At 43.7% G+C, this 11,427-nt stretch overlaps 1 long non-coding RNA gene across 1 annotated transcript; it reads left to right on the top strand.

Annotated features, from left to right (window-relative positions):
• Positions 1-9,304: 9,304 nt before the first annotated feature.
• On the top strand, positions 9,305-10,398 carry LOC105285511. Its single transcript, XR_003407432.1, has 2 exons — positions 9,305-9,607; positions 9,716-10,398. It is a non-coding gene; the product is annotated as an uncharacterized LOC105285511 (long non-coding RNA).
• Positions 10,399-11,427: the final 1,029 nt, after the last annotated feature.

Here is an 11,427-nt window from a genome sequence, read left to right as displayed (position 1 = left end):
TGAAATTCTAAAAGTTGTTCCAGGTTGTTCTAGACGTGTTCCAAATTGTTCCAGAAGATCAAATTTATATAATAAAAATTTTCGCGGAAAATTGAAAAAAACAATTTTTTTACCTGGCACCCCATTTTCGAAAATCAAACTTTTAAAGGTTGTTCCAACAACTTGTTCCAGGCTTCCTGCTTTAGAACTATCGTTTTCTCGAGTAGAACAACCGGGAACAAAATTTATACGTCCCGATTCGTAACCTTACAAGTTACAAGAGTAAAGTCACCCTTAGATTTCGAATCGGGGCGTATAAATTTTGTTCCCGGTTGATATATTTGAGAAAACGATAGTTCTAAAGCGGGAAGCCTGGAACAAGTTTTATATCCAAGACAATCTCGAAAAACCAAATTTTTCCAGTAGGGTACAAGAGTAAAGTCACCCTTAGGTTTCGAATCGGGGCGTATAAATTTTGTTCCCGGTTGTTCTACTCGAGAAAACGATAGTTCTAAAGCGGGAAGCCTGGAACAAGTTTTTTACCCAAGAAAATAGAAAAATAATATTTTCCATTAAAGAGTAAAGTGGACCTTATATTGTTGCTATAGTCTTGAAATTTTTGCTCTGAGTTGTTCTACACGGTTATAAATATATTCTAAATCGACAATGTTGTAAGTTATTTTGTTTGGGAAAGAATGTCCAAAAACGATTTTTCCCAAAATTCTTTTTTTTCGATATCTCGTAAAGGTTTTGACCAATCAATCTAATACTTTGGAACAATGTTTAGAACAACGAGAACAACCTGGAACAACCTTCAAAAGTTTGATTTTCGAAAAATGGGGTGCCAGGTAAAAAAATTGTTTTTTTCAATTTTCCGCGAAAATTTTTATTATATAAATTTGATCTTCTGGAACAATTTGGAACACGTCTAGAACAACCTGGAACAACTTTTAGAATTTCAAAAATGGGGTGCTAACTTCACACAGGTGATTCAATCAGCGATGCTCGAGCAGCGCTTCATAGAACAAACCCGTCATAGCGCTTTGCTCAACTTCGGTCGCTCGCGAGAGAGCGCGTCGCCCGCTGCATGAGGTGGACACTGGCGAAATTGTCGCGGCGACAAGGCGAGGGGCCATCATCGCGGTATAACGAATCGAAGTACAAACCGGCGGCGCATCACAATCGCGGCGGACTGATAATCTAATGTAACGACGCGCGCGTTAGCGCGCCGATCGCGAATGAACGACCGGGCGTTCTCCGTGTTAACGCGGCCGCGGGGCATATTTGACACGGGACAGTCATGGATCGGCAAATCATCGAATCATCGACGGTACTCGACAACGTAACAAGTCAACAGCCAGCCGGCGCGTTATGTATATTGACGTACACTTGCCGCGGTTGCGGCGTCGATATGCCTGTTTCTATTGACAAATACCCGTCGCGGGGGCGATGACGCATTGCCGTACATGCACGCCGGTATGCCATGGAATGCGTATTATCGCGACAAAATGAACCGGGCTGTAGGAATTCGGCCGATGCCAATTTCCCGACATATTTTCGCGTGACGCGAGCACACAACCCCGCCATTCATTCGCCTAAGAGCAAAAATCGCCCCCGTACCCACGATGCCGCGAATGGCACGAGAAAATCACGAAACCGTTGAAATTTAGAGGCGTTGCTTTATCTTTCAGCGCGAACGTCAGCAATGCAGGCGGCATTTCTGTGTGGTTCCATTTTGTGCGACATTTTTATGTTCGGCGATATTTTACACACTTGCGGAAGAAAAGCGATCGCGAGATTATCGAGTACGCGCGAATATTTTATTAACATTGTAATTTGGTCTTTAGAATAATTCCTCGGTTCGGTTCGCCGGTAATGTATTATAGTCAGAGTAGCGCATTGTGATTAAGATCTTCGGGGTGAAAACAGCGAACCTGCCGCGCGGCATTAAAAAGGGAGCAGAAAGGTGTGGTAGGTCGGGAAACAGTGGTCACGACATAGAATGTGTAACGATGAATATCTCATGCTAACATTGTACCTACTAACAGGTATGGATCTTTTCCCTCTGCCGTTTAGTTACATGTAAAAATTAAACTCTAGAATCGTCTTATTTTACAAAAAACACTCGATTCTCCAAATCAATCATAATTTTCAGGTATAATCGTAGAACAAAGTATTTCTTCCAAGCATTTCATCTATATCACTTTCATAACTTTAAAAAATAATATTAAAAAAATGAACTCGAACACTCAACGTACGATTGTTGCAAGGCACTTTAACAATGCCACTTCATCATTATACGATCAGAATGGTGCGAGGGTTTACTGGAGAAATTAAAAGGAACGTAAAGAGAGTAGTGTATATCCTTTTCTCTCTGTGAGCCGAAACCAAAGTGGTGGCGAAGTGGTCGCGACATGGTGGAAAGGCAGTCACGATACACAGCGTGTAACAACGGAGCCAATATCTGTTGCAGGAAGGTGGCATTCGTAATAGCCTGCGCACTCCACGCGCGGAAACAAATGTCGTGCCTATGCGTGACGAACCTTATTGCGGCGCGAGGGGTGCGCGTCGCGAGCTGCGTGTTTATTGCTCGACCTGGTAATAATAACGGGTTATTATTCATTACTCCGGCACCGAACGCACGAACGCACGAACGTTGCATTCGCCTGTGTTTCGCCGCGATTCGCTTTCCCGCTGATTCTTGTTACACGTGGGTACGATCATCCTCGACGAGACGCATCGAGGTACTAAAAAATTATTTAAGAAACTTATTAATGGGAGATACTGCAGAGATCAATGTGTCGAGGTACCGAGAGAATGATGACACGTATCGCGTGGCGATGACAAATGCATTTCGATCGAATATCTGAATAAATGTCGCGGGGAATATTTGAGAAAGATGTTACGCGGTTGATGAGTCTTGAAATGGAGAATTCATCTGTTCGCACCGTTCTTCGATGGAATAGAATTGTTATCACCGTTCGCCATATATAAATTAATTGAATTAAACGTCTTTGTGAAGCGTCCGAGAAGCCAATGCAAACTTCGTAGCCCGCGAACGGCTACGTGAATATCTCCATCAGCCTTGCACCGTCACGTCTAGGGCGCATCGTCGCCGTATTTCCGCGAGACGCACGCTGAGACGAGGGAGGAAAAATAGAAGGAGAGAGAGACGTCGCAAGCCCGGGGCATGAATAAGCCAACGGGCAAAGGTGTGGTTCCCAGGCGTCCGCGGTAGGAAATCGCTCACTGGGGAAGAAAGATGGAGAACAGAAGCCAGGAGCGAACCAAGACGTGATTAATATAAAAGTGGGCGGAGCCTGGCCTGGCCGGAAGTGGCCGAAGAGGGATGCTGTGCCGTGCCAAGCAAGCGCGAAAACGGGGGGGTATGCCGCCGCAGCTGTGTTGGCTGCCGCTGCACTCCGTCCGTGTGTATGCATCCGTAGGTGTGTGTATACGTATGTGTGCGTGCATCCGCGCGCGTACTCCGCACGTACGTCTGAACCGGCGGCGGAGGAGGTGAGAAAATGGGCGAAACCAAGGTGGCGGGGATGATGCGAGGTATATATCACGATTGACGCGCACACCACCCTCCTGCTACCCCGTGTTGGCCCCTGGTCGCCCCGGCGCGACCATGAGGAAGGCGTGACAGCAGGACCGAAGTCATCGGGCGAGAAGTATCTCCGGGACCGGGATGCCGCGTAGTTCCGCGCACGAAACACTCTTCCCGGCGACACAGAATCGATCAACCGGCTGCGCACAAACGGAGGGCACAGCCGCGACTTGTTACCGGAGCCGAGCTCCGAGCTTCCTCCGCGGTGTTCGTCCGTCGGACGCTCGCCTCGGCCAAACCGTCTACTGTCTGTCGCCGCTCCGTCCCCTGCGCTCGCCGGGCCGATCTTTGAATTTCGAAGAAATCGACGGTCATACGAAGAAGCCACGCAGCCAGATGTCCGCGCCGGGGCACCCTTCGTCGCGGAGGTAGAGGGAGCCGAAGAGCAGGATGAGTCGGCTGATTGGCGAATATGGGATCGAAGAGACCCCGGGGGGCACACCGAGCTTTTGGAGACGCGGGGAGTAAGAGTTGACGCGCGGGGGTGGCCAACCCCACCCACTTCTTTAACGCCCCCAAGCAGGGTAGGACCGCCTCCGTCTCTGGTGTTCCACCTACTACACCACCCGGGACTTCCACAGTAGACGAGCCACCCACACACACATGCACACATATACACACACACATACACATAGCTGAGACCGAGAGTCCCCTCCCCCCGACTATCACCCCTATCGGCTACACACTTCTGAAAAAATCACCTCTATTCCCAGGTAACATGGAGCGTTCCCCGATTGAAGCGTAACTGCCATCACCCTCCGTTTCACCCCTTCGACTGCGCGACGACGCTCCGTTCCCGGATGTTTCGTTCGAAGGAGTGAAAGGATTCCTCTGTCGAATTTAAAGCCATTGTCGCTGTAAATTCAAGTCTTTCCTGCAAATATTTTACACTTATCGCGAAACAAAGATACAATAAGTATCGTAATGCATCAAAAAGAAGATTATTAATATATAAATCGTGTCAATATATTATACTCGGAAAAGTTGCTCTGAAAGATATTACTCTTGCAAGCTTGATTTACATATATATTCTTAAAAATAATTTTTAAAGTCGGAATTAAAATAGGATATTAGTTATAATTTTCAAGATAGAACAATGTATTGTTGGTCGAGAACACAGATTGTTTCAATTCGGAATTGATAGTTTACAGAGATATATTTTAATGTTCAATTTGTTCCGACAGACGTTCAAGAAATTCAAGATATGTTACTAATTTTACACCACTAAATTTGCTATTGCTCGAAGCGGAAACAATGGAAGTTATAAACAATGATTGTTACTTCGACGCAGCTAATGCCGCAAAGTAACTCGAGCATGATCCACAAAACGCGAGTAATAATCGCTGATCTCTCCATTTAATCGCTTTGTTTGAAGTTACTCGCGTGGTAGCAAAGTCTCAATGGATGCCACGCAGACGTTGCGTGACAGACGATAAAACATGAAATAGGAATTTTTGTCAGGTTGTCACACAAACGTTTCGAAACAAGTCGTTGGACTTGCTCAGCCAATGGTGTAGTGATTCATGCGATATTAGATTACTCGAGACTCCAGGCAGCTTCAAAGGCGGACATCTTTGCCAAGATTATTTTCGGAAAAACGCGCTTTACCGCAAAGATTTCTATACCGAGGCAGATGCGTATTTAGTAACTCGCACGTAGTTAATCTCAGGCCGATGTAATGATATTTATTTGACCAACCGTTCTGGTTGTCCGGTGCGCCTATTTGTCTTGTCACGATCGTTAAGGGGGAGCCTGCTTTAGAACGTTGAAAATAAGGTATAATTTTACGAATGTTTTTGGAGAAACTATGCAGCGGATCATTATAAAACTTTGATGCATTTATTAGTACATGTTTAAAGATAACAAAATTATTTTTTGATTTGAATATATCGCCTGTAGAGGTCGTCCTGGAGGCACCTTAGTGCAGCCGGCATTGTAAATTGGTGAGCATTCTCCTGCCTCCAAATTTCATCCAAACTGAAAAATTGAAATATTTTCTCGTTATTTATGAATTCCCATCGTCGATGAACCTTTAATATTCACAAAAACATTAAGTTAAACAATTACTTTTGCATGAAAAAGTTCAACAACTTTGCCTAAAACTCGTACTTTTGTGTTCTAAGCTCCACCATTTTGGCACTTTTCAACTTTTTTCTTCTCTCCTTGGTTCATCGACGATGGGAATTCATAAATAACGAGAAGATATTTCAATTTTTCAGTTTGGACGAAATTTGGAGGCAGGAGAATGCTCACCAATTTGCAGTGCCGGCGACGCGGCTGCACTAAGATTTCTCCAGGACGACCTCTACGAGCGATATATTCAAATAAAAAAATAATTTTTTTGATCTTTAAACATGTACTAATAAATGCATCAAAGTTTTATAATGATCCGCTGTATAGTTTCTCCAAAAACAATTCGTAAAATGTACCTTATTTTCAGCGTTCTAAAGCAGGCTCCCCCCTTAATCGAATATATTATAGAAATTATTTTTTATTTTATTGTATAACAATATTTATTTTAATATATTCTCTCACATACACGCGCGCGTGCGCGCATCATAACTTATTGATAACGAAGAACAAAGCATTTAAAAGTCTCCTTGACTGTCAGTAAACACCCGTGCTATTTTCTCGTTATTTATGAATTCCCATCGTCGATGAACCTTTAATATTCACAAAAACATTAAGTTAAACAATTACTTTTGCATGAAAAAGTTCAACAACTTTGCCTAAAAATCGTACTTTTGTGTTCTAAGCTCCACCATTTTGGCACTTTTCAACTTTTTTCTTCTCTCTTTGGTTCATCGACGATGGGAATTCATAAATAACGAGAAGATATTTCAATTTTTCAGTTTGGACGAAATTTGGAGGCAGGAGAATGCTCACCAATTTGTAGTGCCGGCGACGCGGCTGCACTAAGATTTCTCCAGGACGACCTCTACGAGCGATATATTCAAATAAAAAAATAATTTTTTTGATCTTTAAACATGTACTAATAAATGCATCAAAGTTTTATAATGATCCGCTGTATAGTTTCTCCAAAAACAATTCGTAAAATATACCTTATTTTCAGCGTTCTGAAGCAGGCTCCCCCCTTAAAGCGTCATTTCCACGAATATCGCTCCGCCTAGCAGAGCGCCTAGCAGGATCAATCAGGAAATCTCGAAGCAACGTACATTTGTCTGCATTACGCGATACACGTCGTGTTTAATTCAGTTAACGTTACGAAAGAGGTACATCCTCTAAATCATTGCATCTTGGCAACTTTTCCTGGCGATAACGTGTGATAACGTTTCTATTCCTGTGCCCGTGATACTTGGCAACAGCACGTTAGTTATTGTTACTCATTGTAATAGAAACGAAAAATAGTAAATCATATTTTTGCAAAATATAAAATCAATAATTTGCACGAAGATACACAGCAGATGTCTAGAACCGTCAGGATAGAACTGGATTAAATAAGAAATGACAAATATCATCGAACGTTTCTTGCGAGAATGATCGATTCGTTCGAAATTTATACTGTACTATGATCTCCATTTGCGTCCTTTCTATTTTTGCCACACGACCTAAATACGATTAAAGTAAATTGCACGAAATACTCGTCGACTTCGTGTACCGTCCGCACTTTTACATCTCTATAAATCCCAATGCCTGTATTTACAATTTGATTTATAATAAGATTACTAGCAACGAAATGGTACCGCGCGCTGGATGTTCTAAGCTTAGCGACCGATCCAAACTTCAAAATACACAACTCTAGCGCGCATAAATCCTAAAATGTACGGAAACATAAGAATATGACCGTCTATCAAATTGTAATAGCGATTTCAGATGACTCAAATTCGATACTATTACGAAAAAAGAACATGACCTGCATTAATGATAGAATACAACAAGATAGGAAAAGGAAGGAAAGAAAAACTAGCTAAAAAAAAACTAATATCTAATTATACGTGCAAAAATCTGCTGAAATACGTACAAAATAGAAAATGCACATTTTAAAAAGGTTGATCTTTATATTGCACAATGCACAGTGTGGAAAAAAAGGAATATTGCGAGATATCTTTCAGTACTGAAAAAGTGTTTGCTTGATAGTCGGATCCACATTTCAAGGAATAAGTGAATAAAGCGCGAAGTAACATACAAGTATGAAACAAATATAAACGGTTCTCACTACTGAATTCGTGATACGTATAGACAGGAATAGAGGCAGTCGCTAAAACGGGAATGAAAGCTCGCATTAAACGGAAGGTGTTACAGAAGTACTGCAATTTCGGGCAGCGGTGTACGAAAGTGTGGAGCGCCGCTGGCACGTGGCTGTCGCCCGTGTCTGTGAGGTGTCCGCAGCATGGTGCGAAGAACATCCAACACGTGAAGTTATTGAAAAAATTAATGGGACAACCAGTGAAGCAAGCAAATCAGTGGAAGACAAAAAAGAAAAGAGAGAGAGAGAAGCAGAATGAGAGAGGCAAAGACAGACAGAGGATATTTATGTGATGCAGGTGCGTTATGTGAACGAGCGTTCGCAGGCAGGCAGTTCGGTCTGTGACCTCGGGTGACAGGCAGTGCACTGAAGAAGTGTTGCAGGGTGAGTTAGGCTACCTGGACGGGTCTCCAGCGTGGTTCCAGCATGTCCCGCTTCCTCCTCGCCGATTCACTCGTGGCCGTCGGTTCCTCCGTCCTTCCTTACGCGGCAAGATTGACGGAAAAAAAGCGGAAGGAAGGTAAGGGCTCTTCCTTTGGTTCCCCCTGATGACTTCCTCCGTCCGTCGGGACGCAGCTCCTCGTGCCCGTGCTTTCTCTTCCTCCCGCCCGCCCTCTCTCGGCCCGAGTCACCTCTCCCCCTTTTCCGCCTCACTCCTCCCTCTGCACCACTCTATGCTTCTCCTCTCTCTCTCTTCCTCCCTCTTTCTCGCTCTCTTCGCGACCCCTCTGTTTTCCTCTCACCCTTCTCTCACGACTTCTCTAGCTTGCGCCCGCTACCTATCTACCTATCTATCTGTCTCTCTCGAAGCACCGCCGCGTGCCGCGCGCGCCACGTGCACCGCCGCGAAGTTGAAGAATGATGCCGGCTCGGTCGTTGGAATCCCGTCCAAGTTGACAGGCGCCCCGATGAAAGGAGGCGACCGATTCCCGAAGACGCCAACGGCGATGCCGTTCTCTTTTCCTCCCTGTCCGTATTCTCTTTCTCTCTCCCTCCCTCTGTCTTTCTCCTTCTATCTCTCTCTCTCTTTCTCCGGGGGTGAATGCCGGAGGGGGTGGCGGCGGACAGCCGCTGAGGACGCCCTCTCTCTCTCGCAACCTGGGGGGCAACGTTCCCTCGCCGTCGTGGAGACAGGCAAAACGTGCGCCGAACGTAACGGTGCGGGGTTGCGTATTCAGGTTTGAAGAAAAGGGGGTATAACCGCGCGCCGGTGGCTGCCGTCGCGACTGTGCGACGCTCGGCACCGCTTAGCCGCGAAACCCTCCGGCCGCGGCGAGCACGCGGCTACTGAGTCGGCGCATTGCGAGAACCATCGCGGTGTCTCGCTCCCGTCGACGGCGCGCAGCGCCCGTGGTGCGTCTCCCTCCGCTCGACGACCTCCACCTCTCCGTCGCTCCGGCACGGGGAGTCCTCGTCGCGCGTATTACCGCGGCACACTCGCGGGGGTGGTCTCCCGTCTCCGTCCAGACGGCTCTCTCTCCCTCGCTCCGGTGGCGTGGGTGTTTCTCCATTCTCCGATGAGAGAGAGGCAGTCCTGTCGGATGTGCCGCGGCGCACCTCGCCGAGTGTTGCACGGCGTGCTGCTACACGCGGACTGTTTTCCAATTTTTGCACATGGTCTTGCACTTGCTGTCCCTTTTTTCTTCTTTTGTGATTCATCTCGTTAATTTCCTTGAATATCGTTCTTTTATCTTTGATAGTAAGACCGGAGGATTGTTAAATTATTTTTTTGCGATTTATAACATGTTTATAGGGGGAAATATTGGATATAATATCAAAATTAAATTTGATGTTTTATTGAATATCCAGTAAGTCTGGAATATCTAGAGTCTCATAAGTATTAGATTTTTCATAATAATGAAAACTTCCCTCTCGATTTTTATGAGTTTGATAATCTTGTATTTTTAATGTTACAGTCTATAAAGGGATATAATGTCTGCGATTCTCATTTTTAAAACTTATTTTGCAAGAAGACTATACATGTTCTGCTTTATGGAAAAATAAAATTGTTCGTATATTTAAATATGTAAAAAAATATTCAGATATGTAAATTTAATTCCGTTATATTTGATGTATATTTCACACTGTTTTATTCACAGGCGTCCACGTGTCTATGTATCTATACATATATGTATAATAAAATATCGTTAATATCATCACGAAACTGACAGTGTCTTCATTCTAAAAGAAGTTCTGACATCGCGTATGTGGTAGCAGTATAGATGTCCATGTAGTTATTGTTATCGATTCGACCTACTCCTAAGACCAGACTAAAGCCGACCTGTTCTGATATATTCATCATGCTCAGCATAATTTCCCATCCTTCTGTTTAAGGTACTCTTGAACAGTTTTCAAAGTGCCGGTACTCTTCCTCGCAAATAATTAAATATACTAAATGTTAACCGAAATCTTCCCAAATTATTTGGTCCTTTCTATCAGAAATTTGTAATTACCGCGATATTAAACCTCTTACAGTTTGTTCAATATGGTAAAATGTATAATTTATTATGTTAATGTACCGCCATAAGATTCATTATTATGTTTCATTTGCACATGATTAATTATAAAATATATCTAAGAATAAATACGAATAACGTTATTAATTGCATACTTTTTTTAGTGAGCTATATCTTCTGTTCCAATAGATGCATTCAGATAATGTCACTATAAACAAAACCAATGCAATAATTATTCATAGATATTTTATTTTTATCCGGAAAAATTTACTGTAATCAGTCATTGTATGTACTTCATGTTAATATATAAATTCTTTATTTTCAATCGTGATCATTGCATTTATTCCAATATTCGAACATATTGAAATTTAGCTAATAGTTTTTGATCGCAACAAGTTGTCGAACGTCTTTTATACAAACTATAGTCGCTCTAATCATCTTGTCTTTACAAAGATTATATCAAATCGCAGCGCTAACTTTTATTGAGAGAATCTATGGTGGACAAGATGGAAACTGTCACGAGGCTATAAATCGGCGCGATAACTGAAGATGGGCTGGTGACAATGTTGGGAAAGCAGGTCGCGGGTAGGTACGTACGTAGGTAGGTGCGGACAGTGTGCGGCAGAGACTTCATAGCGGGTTAGTTTGTTGTTGTTTGTTGTTGTTGTTCGCGTTGTTTCTCGTGACGGTACCGAACCGCGACACAATGCCGAGAGCGTGACGCTGGTATTGATAACAGCCCCTCCGATGAAGGGGAGAGATGCCGGGAATACCCGTGATTGAAGATACATACTACCCCATTTTCACCACGAGCAACTTGCACTTAGGGAATCGCGTTGCAAACGCTGCTGCGGTTTCTAGACCACGTAGCGTCAATGCACTCGTGCGAGACACTTTAGGACGCTACGTTAACTTATCTTTAACACTTTTTTATTAATTAAGAACGACTCTTACTTTCTCGCGCCAGCTGGATGATCTTGGAGCTGCGAGCGGGAAAAGAATATTTGAAAAAATTCTTTCATTACCGATTGAAAATCTCAGTACGTATGCTATGAATAATCTATGAAATCTAAATCAAAGGCCACTCCCTCGTGCATGTAGTCAATTAAAACAAATCGTGATATTTTCAAACAATCTGGCACGCGGCGCGCGTGCGTCCGAAAAAGTTGAAA

Source organism: Ooceraea biroi, chromosome 14 (assembly GCF_003672135.1).
Source record: "Ooceraea biroi isolate clonal line C1 chromosome 14, Obir_v5.4, whole genome shotgun sequence".
NCBI lineage: Eukaryota > Metazoa > Arthropoda > Insecta > Hymenoptera > Formicidae > Ooceraea > Ooceraea biroi.
Note: the sequence above shows the minus strand (reverse complement) of the source record. Positions and strands in the feature narration are given on the sequence as shown.